The sequence below is a fragment of the Zingiber officinale genome, chromosome 2A, assembly GCF_018446385.1.
Source record: "Zingiber officinale cultivar Zhangliang chromosome 2A, Zo_v1.1, whole genome shotgun sequence".
NCBI classification, from domain to species: Eukaryota; Viridiplantae; Streptophyta; class Magnoliopsida; order Zingiberales; family Zingiberaceae; genus Zingiber; species Zingiber officinale.
Window position 1 is genome coordinate 165,205,387 of NC_055988.1, and position 13,917 is coordinate 165,219,303.

A 13,917-nucleotide genomic window follows, 5' to 3' on the forward strand; every position below is an offset into this window, starting at 1 on the left:
CACCTCCTTTTAAAACATTGGATATACTTTTATTGTGGATGCCCAAAATATTGTTCTTTTATCTATGGCGACCTTGTTGAGATGGTAAATATTGAGCGACTTCCGGGATACACACACATATAATTTTGGTTGGTAGGTAAGTTGACAATGCATGATTCCATAGCTTTATTGAACCCTTTTCAAACAATTTAAATTGTAAATAAGATAAATATGAATTATGGTCTTGTTAGTTGAAAGTATATACTGCATTTTTTATGAATGATGTAGTGTTGTCGAATGGATGAAATATTTTTATTGCTGGGTTAAAGTAAATTATATTAAATTGTTATATTGTGTTGAATTAATTGGGCATGATTTGGCAGGATTCATTTTATTATGATCTGACTGAAGAGAAGATGAATCATGTGCATGAATATAACTTTGATCACCCAGGTACTTGCCTTTTATGTTGAAAGACTATTGAGAAAATGATTGTCAAATTATTGCTTAGCTCATTTATTGTAAATGAATGGGTTTGCTACTGTGATTTTTAGTCTATTAGTTTTGATAGTTTTAGGCTTTAGATCTCATCACTCATTTACTTTTCTAAAGTTCTTCAAATATGTGGAGTATAATGATCCATCATAAAAGGTGAAAAAACTAAATTGCATCTTTTATAACTTGAAAAGGGAGGAGGTTGACACATATGCTATATAGAATATTATAAGACGCACATAAAGATAATAGGTAAAAACCAATACAGAGACTGGTAAGTGAATATAGAAATTAATAATTCAACGCTCAGTGAGTGAAAATATTTCCTTAATTACTCTTGGCAGAGAGCTATCGAAATGACATACAATTTAACCTATACATCTCCTGACAATGACTAGTAGAATTGGTAGTTTCCAGTTATTTTTATATGAAATACATGAACACTTTAGTTGATCAACTATATATATATTTTTTCATTCCTTGCTTTGGAATTCACATCAAGGTGGAGATTATTAGAGTTTGTGGTCCAAATTTTGTTAGGCTTCACCTAAAAAGTAATTATGATTTTGCGCGCGCACACACACACGCATATGTAATTAGCCTTTTGTTGTGAGTGATGTTATGTCATGTAATGCGGTCTTAATAGGTCTCCTCTCTTGAATTAATTTCTATATAGTGAATTCTTCTCCTATACACGCAGGTTTCACTCGTCTAGGGTTTTCATATAAATCTGTGTTGTTCTTATTTTGTATTAATTGTCTATTTTATATTTTCTTTGATACCGGTTTGTAACAATAATATCAAAAATAGGCAACCTATACAAACCAAGTAACACAAATTTCTGTGGAAAAGCCTAGACAGAAATTAAGGAGAAGAATTCACTATATTGAAATTGGTATAAGAGACAAGAGTTGCGACGACTTCGCATTACATGACATAATATCACTTAACGATAAAACCCTAGTATATATGTGTATATGCCATGGTTTAAAGTGTCATGTCGAGACGGTCGAAACGTCTCGTTCTGCTTGACGACCGACACCGACATGAGCCCGGCACCAGACCCTCAACAGCTGCGACAGGTTGCGCGACCCCGTGGCCATAACGGAGAGGTTGCTCGACCCCGCAATAGCAATGGAGGGGTCGCATAACCCTTCTGCTGCCACTACAGAGGCATCACGCGACCTTGTGGCCGCTGCAAGGGGGTCGCACAACCATCGTAGTTGCGCTTGAGGAGTCACACGATCCTCGCGGCTATGGCTGAGGGGTCGCGCAACCCTGCGACAACGCCGAAGTCGCGCGAGCTCACTGGTTGGGTCGGATTTTGGATTTTTTTAATTAAACTTAGGTTAATTATTTTAATCAACTCTTAACTATGATGGAGATAATCTAAAGAGACTTTATTAAACCTTAATAAAATTATCTAATTAATTTTATGTTTAATTTATTTTAATTTAAAAATTATAATAAAAATTTTATTTATTTATTTATTTATCTATTTTCATATCTTTTTCTTTTTTAAGATTAGTTTTTATATTGTTTATTTTTTAAAATATTTATGTTAAATATTATATTTTTTAATTAATATATTTTATATTTAAAAAATACCGAAACTATATCGGCACGGCACGATACGGTCCCAAAATTGTATCCTTCCGATCTAGGACCGAAACCTCGGCACGGGTCGAAATTTTAAACCTTGGTATATGCACCCGCTAATTACTTTTTAGGCTACACCTAATAGAAATCATTCCACAAATTCTAACTGTATATAGAAAAATTAACTACTAATTATTGAAGATGAACCACTTAATGTAATTAGCATAGTTAGCACTCGCTTAAGCGCAAAGCGAAGCGAGGCGCAGACCTTGTGCTTCCGAGAACTTGGAAGCGCAACAGGTTTAAGAAGCGCGCGCGTCGCTGCACTTCGCGCAGAAGCGAGGGAAGCGCAGCGACCTAAAAGATTCCTTTTTTGTTTCAAATTTTATTTAAAGTCCTAATTAATCTCTTTAAACCTGTCTCTTCGTCTCCCGCTGCTGTTCGTTGCGTCTGCCGCTGCTGCAACTAGACGGATCTGCCGTGGCTGGTTCTTCACGTGTGCTGCTGCTTCTTCACGCGTCGCCTGCAGGTAAGTTTTCAATTTCTGCTACTTAATTCAGTTTGAAGCATCCTGACCATTTTGCGATCGCCTCCGGCGGTGTCGCGGGATGCCTCCGGCGGCGTCGGAGGCGTCGCGGGAGGCCTCCGACGCCTCCAGCAGCATCGCGGGAATTCTCCGACGCCGGAGGCTTCCCGCGACGCCGCCGGAGGCTTCCCGTGACGCCTCCGGCGACGTCGGTGGCCTCCGGCGACGTCGGTGGCCTCCGGCGACGTCGGTGGCCTCCGGCGACGGCTCTAGCGGCGTCGCGGGCATCGCGATGGCATCGCCGTGGTCGCGGCTCGCGTGAAACAGTGAAAGGAGAAAAAGTTTGATTTTATTAAATCAAATTTAAATATATAAACAAAATTAAAAATATAAAAAAATTGATAAAGTTTATTAATTCATATAAATTTAATTTAAAGATATAAAAAATAAATTAAAATTTTAAAAAACTTAATAAATTGCATTAATTTATATAAATCAGATTTAAATATATAAAAATTATTTAAAATAAACAAAAATCTAATAAATATTATTAATTCTAATTTCTAAATCAGATTTAATTATTTAAATTTTAATTAAATGTATCAAAAATATTTAAAAAATCTAATAATCTTATTAATTTTAAACTAGATTTAATTATTTAAATTTTAAACATAATATTTTTTAAAAAATCTAATAAACTTTATTAATTATAAATCAGATTTAAATATATAAAATATATATAAAAAATAAAAATCTAATAAATATTATTAGCACATATACATCAGATTTAATCATTTAAATATATAAATAATATATGTAAAATAAAAAAATCTAATAATATATATATTAAAAATTAAAAATTGTAATTAATTCGTATAAATCAGATTTATATTTTGATATTTTTTTACTGTTTTATATTGTTTTACTTATTGATTGTTTATTACTAATTGCAGCGCTCTTGACTCTTGATTCTTGAGTTAACCATGTCAAATATAACAATTTCATCCACTCGAAAAGATATTGCTTGGAATTATGCAACATGTTCAGATCCTAAAAATCCAAATGTTGTCAGTTGTATTTTTTGTGGTAAAATAACAAACGGTGGAATTTATCGACACAAGTTACATTTAGTTGGGGGTAATAGAAATGTGAAAGCTTGCCTGAAATGTCCCGAGCATGTTAAAGAAGAAATTAGAGAGTTTATGCAAAAAAAGAATAATTTGAAGAATCAAATGGATGAAATTCCTCATTCTGATGATGTTGATAATTTGGAAGATTTGGAAGAAGATGATCATCAAACTAAAGTGAAAGGGAAACGACCAATATCAGATTCAAGCAACCATCCTACGACCCAAGGTAAAAAGTGTAAACAAACTGGGCCTATTAATCTTTATTTTATGAAAGATGTCGATGAAATTGTCAAACAAAGACGTGCAAAAAGCAAAGGACAATTTGATGAAAATAAAAAGAAGTTAAGAGATATTGCAATTGAGAAATTTGCAAGATGGATGTATGATGCTGGAATTCCCTTCAATGCTGTTAAATATGATTCTTTCGAGCCTTGTATTGACGCTATTGGACAATTTGGATCTGGGATGAAACCTCCATCATATCATGAAGTGAGGGTTAAGTATTTGAAGAAGGAGTTGGCAAATACGAACTCACTTCTCAAATCCCATGAAGAAGATTATGCTAAGTTTGGGTGCACAATCATTGCAGATGGATGGACAGATAAAAAGGGTAAGACTCTTATAAATTTTTTGGTGAATGGTCCCAAAGGAAGTGTATTTGTCGAATCAGTTGATGCTTCAGGCTATTCTCACACAGCGGACAAAATGTTTGAGTTGCTTTCTAAATTTGTGTATCGCATTGGAGAAAAAAATGTGGTTCAGATTGTAACAGATAATGCAAGCTACAATGTCAATGCAGGTAATATTTTAAATTTTTGTTAAATATTAGCCTGTTATTTCCAAGTTCCAATTAATAATTGAATTATATTTTTAATTTTTTTGATTAAATGTTTTTGTTTTTTTAGGTCGTCTTTTGGAAAACCGATTTCCACACTTATACTGGACTCCCTGTGTAGCTCATTGTTTAGATTTGTTGCTTGAGGATATATTCAAAATTCCTCATCTCAGAAAATTACATGAACGGGCATTGATGGTGAATGATTATATTTACAACAGACCACAAGTATTGAGCATGATGAGAGAGTTTACTGGACAGAGAGACATGGTAAGAACCTCAAAGACACGTTTCACAACCGCTTTTTTGACTTTAAAGCGGTTTCATGTACAATAAGCAAATCTGAGAAAGATGTTTACATCTGAAAAGTGGGCAAATAGTCGATTTTCCAAAGAGGCCGCAGGAAAACGTGTAGCAGAAGTGATATTGATGCCTTCTTTTTGGAAAAATATGGTTTTTGCATTAAAAGTTGGTGGTCCATTGGTGAAAGTATTACGGCTGGTAGACGGTGAAAAACGATCTCCTATGGGTTATATTTATGAGGCAATGAACAGGGCCAAAGAAGCTATCGCTGCGTCATTTAACAATAATGAAGAGAAATATCGTAGCATTTTTGAATTCATTGACAAAAGATGGAACATTCAATTGCATCGACCTTTGCACGCAGCCGGATATTTCTTGAATCCAGAGTGTTTTTACTTAAACCCTGATATAGAAAATGATACAGAAGTGATGGAGGGTTTGTACAAGTGCATATCTAGATTGGTGAGAGGTGAGGATTTACAAGATAAGATCACGAATCAATTGGAAAAATACAAGAAAGCAGAAGGACTTTTTGGTTTGCCAATGGCTATCCGACAAAGAACTTTAAAATCGCTAGGTAAATTTATAAATAATATATTGTGCAATAATCAATATCAATATTCGATGGTAATAAAGTTAATCTTATAATTTATATGTTTTTGTTTTTCAAGCTGATTGATGGTCTTCTTATGGTGCATCAACGCCTGAATTAAAAACATTTGCAATGAAGATTTTAAACCTCACATGCTCTTCTTCAGGCTGTGAACGTAATTGGAGTGTTTTTGAACATGTAAGTTGGATTTTTTTTAATACATATTAAAATTTATATTATGAACTTAACCTTTTACTTTTTAGTTTTTTTGTAGATACATTTTAAGAAAAGAAATAGGTTGTCTCAACAACGATTGAATGATTTGGTATATATCAAGTACAATAGAGCTTTGAGGAGAAGATATGACATGCGAGATAAGATTGATCCTATTACTTTGTCAGAGATAGATGATAGTAATGAATGGTTGTTGGGAAAATTGGATGACAGTGATAAAGACAATGATAATGATTTTGTCTTTGAAGGTGAAGATTTGCGTTAGAGTGATGTAGCACAAGCATCTGGGGTTGGTGAAAGTGCATATGACTTTCGATCTCGAAATGCGTCTTCTTCAAAAGGGACATCATCATCTGCATTAGCAAAAAGAAAGCAGTCTTCAGCTCAAACTAGTCTTGTAAATGAAAAAGAAATTAATCTTGATAATGAAACTGAAGAAGAAGATACTGATGGATACAAATCAAGCGATGGAGCTGATAACATAGATTTGGACAATGAAGATGAAGAAGATGATTATTTTGATATTTGATATTTCATGTATCATATTTTCAAAGACTTTTAATTTTCAGTAATCTGCAACTTCATCAAAGAATATTTTGTTTATGGTTATTTGGATTTTCAAAGACATTTTGAAAGTTTTTTTAATAGATATAATAGCCCTTTTGTTTATTATGTTCTTTTCCGTAAAGCCCGCGCTTTGCCTTGCGCTTTGCGCTTTAAGCCCCAAGACCCTTGAGCGCTTTTTTGCGCTTTGCACTTTTGACAACTATGATAATTAGTCAGGAATGCATAATGAAAAGAGGCAAAAAATTAAAATCATAGGAAATGAAAAACAAAAGGTTACATAGATCAGTGTGTTGGTGGGATGAAACGTATTTTGTAATAATTAAAAGCAGATGAGCACTTAGTGAGACTAAATGGCCATCTAAATCATTAAAAGCACATAAGCACGGAGCATGAGTTACTACATATGTAGAATTTAAAAAAAAACTAAAATATCCTAAAAAAGGAGAATGTAGAAAATTCCTCCATTTTAGTGTTATAGATAGTTCCCCTTCAACATTTATTTATAAAAATAAGACTAACAATTAATTTAAGTTTTATTATGTTATACAATATCTATACTTGATGTATTTGTGCATGTGTTAAGCATGTCGAGATGAAACCAAATGAGTTTATTCATTTATCTTTTGTTACTTAATTTTTAGTAATATATACCAATTAATAATTGAATTTAAAATAATTTTATTCATTGTTTGTTGTATGTTGAGATGAATTCATATAAGATTTACTCTTATAATCTTCTTCCACTCAACTTATTTATAGATAAGAATTAGATGATCAATTGATCTAGAATTTTAGAGAAATAAAGTAGAGAAAATAATAAAAATTACTTGAGTTTGTCTATACCTGTGTCTTAATGTGCCAATGCGTGTCATAATGTGTTAGCATGTGTCATAATGTGCTAACATGTTCTGAGTGTCAACATGGCATAATATCCATTAGCACGATCAATACAAGCAACAATCAACATAGCAGAGATTACATCTGCTGATCAAAATTAGGTTTCAATAAATTAGCACATGGTATATAGATAATTTACCGCATGGTATGAAATTTCAAATTATGAAATTAAATATATGCCTCAATGTGACTTGTGATGATGTAATGTGGGTGCAACATCACCATCTATTTTACGTGCATGTATTGTGGATCATATCACTCATATGTATTAGGGGTGAATCATCATTTGGTTTGCACAACTCTACCATTTGTTTTGTAAGGTGTTTCAATTTTTTTTTTCAAGATAACATTTCGCTAGATGCTATACTTAAATGATTTAATTTCCCTTCAAAAGCTAAATGTTAGACTAAAGTTGCCGCATAAGCTTCCCATGAGCTCTAAGAGCTCTTTTTTCTTCTTATCATTTCTCCATGTTGTGAAAATCTTTTTGGAAACCTTAATTTCTTGAAAACAAAATCCAATAATCCCCAATAATTTTCAAAATAAATATAATTTTAAAATGTTTGTCTGCCCTCTACGTAGACTTAATATCTCACAACTTGAATATACTTAGTGAGTAAATTTAAAGTTAGATGAAGTCTTATAGTGAACACATACCTTGAATTAGCTAGCTATTCCATATGTCTAACCGTAGAATACTTACTTTTGCACTGAATGATTCTCTAAATTTGATGTTTAAAATGCTACCCAATACTATTTTGGCCATTTGTTCATATCCATGAATGTTTAGGATTACATCCTTGAATCCTCGGAGCAACCAGTTCCTATATTCATATAAAGTAGAAGTATCTCTGTAAATGTATGCTTGACATATACTCCAGATTGTTAAGTGCTACTTACTCAATTTCAGTTGCTCCTTTTTTCTCCTACGGATATCTAAGCACCTTTACCATGGGATAGTAATCATTAGATGCATTTGTTTTAGAGTATTGTCACTCATTAAACTTAAGACATGAAGTCCTTTCAATGTCATTTCTTGCAAGACTCTTTGTTACTAGATTCAAAATTTTTAACTATATCTAACACAATTATTGGTAATTGTATCCAATGTCTAAAATTTCAAGTCGTGCCAAAGTTTTAGTTTATGTATTGTAGCGATACGGTTTCAATACTTTTTAAAATATAAAAATATATCAATTAGAAATAATTTTATTAATATTTGATTGTTATAGATGCTTTTCCTAATAATTCGTCTCCATTTTCATCCTTAAAAGGGAAGGAAACAAAAGAAATGAATGAAAGAGGGAAAGCAATTAATTGTAAAAAAATAAAATAAAATAATGAAAGAGAAAAAAAAAATTGCCCTAAACCTCTAAACCCCAAGTGAAAATAGCCCTAAATCCTAAACTAAGATGAAATAAACTCTAAAAGGGGAAAGCAGAAAGGAAAAAATAAAATAAAACAAAATAATTGGCGGCCTACCTGTGGCTAGGTGAGGCCGTCGTGAGGCCACTGTCGCTTTACGGTTCCGCCCATGTTGGTGCTGGTCAAAAGGTAAATTTCGCACATGCCGACCCACATGGCTTGATATCTCGAATTATGATCATACCATTTTGAATTAACCTTCTCATGTAGAACTTTGAGGTCGAATAGTTGAGTGGCATGCGGTATAAATCATCCTAGAAATGGCTTGTTGAATTTCAAAATCTATAAATGTTGAGAGGTTGATTTTAGAAAGTAGTAATATATATAAGAAAATAATAGATTTGTAGCGAATTCTTGTAACCAGGGAATGCCAGAATTAGTGGCCATTGAATAAAAACCAAGATCTATCCATGTTAATAATGCCCGGTCATAGGGAGTATAAGTAGAGAATTGTAGCTCATGTAAATGGTGGGAAATATAGCTTGGAAGCTGTCTAGTTCCAAATGATAACATGACCCTAAAAGTGGTCAGTCTATATAATAGATAACACGGTCTAAGATTTGATGCATCTTTTATTTATTATATTCATACTCAATCATTGATTTAACTTATGGTTTAAGGTAAAGAAACATTTAATTGCATTATGAAAGAGAACAATAAACCTAAGGCCTGATGTGAGAAACTAATAGAGTAGTAGACTAGTACCTACCTCTATTTAAGAACATCTATTTTCTTTTAACTCATCTTTAGTCATATTTAATGATTGATCTTTTCTGACTCAGATGCTTTCGACATTGAGCATTTGCTTTATTGTGTGGAGAAATTGAGACATGGCCAGGCTGTTGATGTTCCAAACTATGATTTTAGAACTTATAAGAGAAATTTATCATCAAGGAAGGTATATGTTTTACAAAGACCTAGTATTTTTTTTTGCTTTACACAACAATGGAAAATTTTAGCTTAATTTCAATTCTTCACCAGCACAACTTGTCATTTTCATACATGTATTGCTAATTGCATAGCTTCATCAAATTTTGTGGACTGGGCTTGCTGTTCAACTTATTATTTTATTCCTGTATTTTCTCAGATTGTTATGCCTTATGGGTGCTATAATGTTATATATATAATTATGACTACTAATTATGTTAATGAGGATTTTGCCTCCTAATTCTTCTTGAATCAGAGTCTAGATAGAGAAGCTGTAGGAAAATATTGATATCTCAGGTGCAAAATTAAACCACAATTAACATCATGAATGAACAGTGGAGTGTAATCCTACCGTAAGGAACATTAATCTTTGAATGGAACCAATCCTGTGAGGAACTTGGTTCTAATTTTTTCTGGTCAAACCTCCAGATCAGGATTTAATAACTATGATTGTGTTAAACCTTTGATAACTTTTTGTTGTTCAAGTTAAATAAGTAAATAACAAGCCGAGCATGATTGAATCTGTGCTCTATCTAGAATGGACAGCATCTTCACCCCCCTAATCTAGAGGTATTATTTAAGGTCAAATGTTTCTTGTCTTCTACTTTTTATATTGTTTTTTTTGCATTGTAACAATTTAATTTACTTCGTTTATTATTGCGCTAAAAAAGTTTAATACAACTTTCTTCTCTTTAAGATTTTTCTCTCCTTTTCATAGAAAGTTAAGATGTTGAACTGACCTTCATAATATGTTTCAGGTTAATACTTCAGATGTTATAATTTTGGAAGGGATTCTAGTATTCCATGATCCTCGTGTTCGAGAAATGATGAACATGAAGATCTTCGTTGATGCAGGTTTTGCTTTGTTCACAAAAGTGACATGGATAAAATTAGTTCTCATTTTCACATATTTTAGTTATCGTTCTTAATCATAGAAATATCTATCCAGATGCTGATGTACGGTTGGCCAGACGGATAAAACGGGATACTCTTGAGAAAGGTAGAGATATCAAGACAATATTGGACCAGGTTGGCAATTAGACAGAAGAATTGGTACATTTGTATGGGTTTAGTAATCTAGTTATTCCTTTACTGTTTAATCATGAATTTAGGAGGATGCTAAAGAGGTCAAACATTCTTGAGCAAGCATAGAGCTCAACTTGATGAGGCTCGTGTATTTACTTTCAAAGCTATAAGTGAATGAGCTTAAACACTCGTTTTAGGCACAACTAATAAACAAGTTGGACATGAATATGATTGAGGTCAGCTTATTTGATATTCAGGAACAAAATTCATGAGTTATTAATGATAAATGTATTTACCAAGCACTTATATAAATTTTTTTACAGACAGTAGGAATTCAACCTGAAAGAATATGCACTGAGTTCTATTTGAAAATTAAATATATATCAGCAACATATATGCACCAAAGCTTTTCCCACAGGATTCATTTTAATCCTTGCACTTGGAGCTTCAATGATGGGTACCTTGTTAGATCTGTTTCAGGTCTTCCTTTGGCCAATTGTTTCTGTAAAAAAGAGTTGTCTTATTGGTTCCACCAAAAATAGTTGCAGCAAGAAATATTATAGGGTACTCAATTTTTTTACTTGCTCCCTCCTAGATGCAAGCAGATAGTACAAATGAAGGAAATCATGTGAATGCTGTGGGATTAAAGTTAAGATTCATGATGCATAGTGGCATGCAAGGAATTTATAGTTCATGTTGCTATAGAATTTCCAAAGTTACAAATGCAAAAAAATCTCAGTTTCTGATATGACATAAATGAGCTTGACTGTTGAAGCTTCTTGATATTGGTAATCGTTGTAGACTTGTAGTGAACCCTTGCTGTTGTTGAGGTATATGATTTGTTCCTTTGTGGAATTCTCAAATGCATAAGTTCGGATTTAATATTCCATGGAACTCATTGTAAGTTGTAAGATGCAACATCATTTTGTGGAACATATCATTTATATTTCTTTTTGTCATATCATAGTTATTTTCTTTTCTATAACCATGTAATTCTTTGATGCAGTACTCAAAATTTGTAAAGCCTGCTTTTGATGACTTCATACTCCCAACAAAGAAGTATGCTGATATCATTGTGCCCTATAGTGGAGATAATTATGTAGCAGTCAACTTAATTGTGCAGCATATCCATACAAAACTTGGTCAACATACTCTGTGTAAAATATATCCAAGTGTTTTTGTAATTCAGTCAACTTTCCAGGTAATCATATATGTTGATGGATCCACTGTATTCAAGGAAACAAACATATGTTCTAGTATTTGTTTTAAAAAATTTCTTGAAACTGAATACCTATCTATCTTGTACAGTTTGCAAATATGTGAATGCCTTGCTGCCAGTCTACTTAGCTCTCTTACTATAATATCTTGCAGATCCATGGCATGCATACGTTGATACGTGATGCCAAAACATCAAAACACAATTTCATATTTTATTCAAATCGGCTGATTCGCTTGGTTTGTGAAACTTTCCCTGTTGTTGCATACTCTTAATATTGTAAGTCAATTTATTTTTACAATTGCAACAGGTTGTTGAGCATGGTCTGGGCCATCTTCCATTTAATGAAAAGCAAATCATAACACCAACAGGTATAATCCTTTTCAAGTATCCTATGGGAGGGAAGAATGTCTTTTTATGGCACAAGAATATTTGTAATTATTTTTTTCTAATAGTTTTAGTTTGCTTATTGTATTTTTTTTTAGCTTTATTCATTCATTATGTTTCTTTTCTTTCATTTTATATAGTAGCATCTAATTTTGAAGGGAAGCCTTAGGGCAAACGGTAAAGTTGCTATCGTGTGATCTTGTGATATGAGTTTAAGTCGCGGAAACAACTTCTTGTAATGCAAGATAATATTGCATACAATAGTGGTCCTATCCTTCCTTGGGACCCCATATTATTGGGAGCTTCGTGCACTTAATTGCTCCTTTAGTGACTGACTTTAGTTGAGTTGAGAATTTATTGTAGGCAAGTGGACTTTGAGGCTACTTGAGTTGTTGTATATGTAGAAGGGAAAATTATCAGGCTATACATACCTAAGTAGTCATCCTCTTTACCTATGTGCATATTCACTTGAAGTATGTCAACTATAGCTATAAAATTGATATAGGTACTCGACATTTAGAAAATTTAAAAGTATCGACCACATTAGATAAGTTGGCTAGAATCAGTATAAAGAAATAAAATATATATATATATATATATATATAAGAGTCTATTATACACAACCTTACTCTACATTATAAGAGACTGTTTTCGCGATTCAAACCCATGACCACCACACCAACACTATTAACAACAATAAATACAACAACAACAACAACCAAGCCTTTTCCCACTAAGTGGGGTCAGCTGTATGAATCCTTTTACGCCATTGAGCTCTATCTCCTATTATATCATCATCTATATTTAAATTAATTTTATCTTGTTTTATTGTTGCTAACCAAGTCTTTTTTGGTCTTTCTCTTCCTCGTTTGATATGCATGTTTATCATAGTTTCACATTGCCTAACTGGAGCATTTATTGGTCGTCTAAGTACATGTCCGTACCATCTTAAACGTGTCTCTCGAAGTTTTTCCTCAATAGATGCAACTCCGACTTTCTCTCTAATGCTCTCATTTCTTATTTTATCCATCTTCGTATGTCCACACATCCACCTTAACATTCTCATCTCTGCAACTCTCATCTTCTGCTCATGTGCTCGAGTCATAGCCCAACATTCAACTCCATATAACATAGCAGGTCTAACTGCGGTTTTATAGAACTTACCTTTAAGTTTAAGGGGTACTTTACGATCACATAAAACACTCGACGCTCCCCTCCATTTCACCCATCCTGCTTGTATTCTATGTAAGACATCTTTCTCAATTCTTCCATCATTTTGTACAAATGATCCTAAATATTTAAATCTCTCAGTTCTGGGCAACTCGTTCTCTTCTATCTTAACAGTTGTTTCATTACTTCTAATATTGCTAAACTTAAATTCCATATATTCTGTCTTTAATCTACTAAGTTTAAAACCTTTTCCTTCTAGTGTTTCCCTCCAAGATTCTAGCTTAGCATTTACTCCTTCACGTATCTCATCTACCAAAATAATATCATCTGCAAATAACATGCACCACGGTACTGTGTCTTGAATGTGCGCAGTGAGTTCGTCCATAATTAGTGTAAAAAGATAGGGACTTAGAGCTGATCCTTGATGTAACCCTATCTTTATTGGAAATGCTTCAGTTACTCCGCCTGAAGTCTTTACTCTAGTCGTTACATCCTCATACATATCCTTAATTAGTTCAATATATGTTACGCTAACACCTCTCTTTTCTAAAATTTTCCATATAATTTCTCTTGGGACTCTATCATAAGCTTTTTCTAAGTCAATGAATA

At 33.1% G+C, this 13,917-nt stretch overlaps 1 pseudogene; it reads left to right on the top strand.

Moving 5' to 3' along the window:
* Positions 1 to 350: 350 nt before the first annotated feature.
* Positions 351 to 13,917, top strand: part of LOC122044214 — a 30,657-nt pseudogene continuing 17,090 nt past the window's right edge.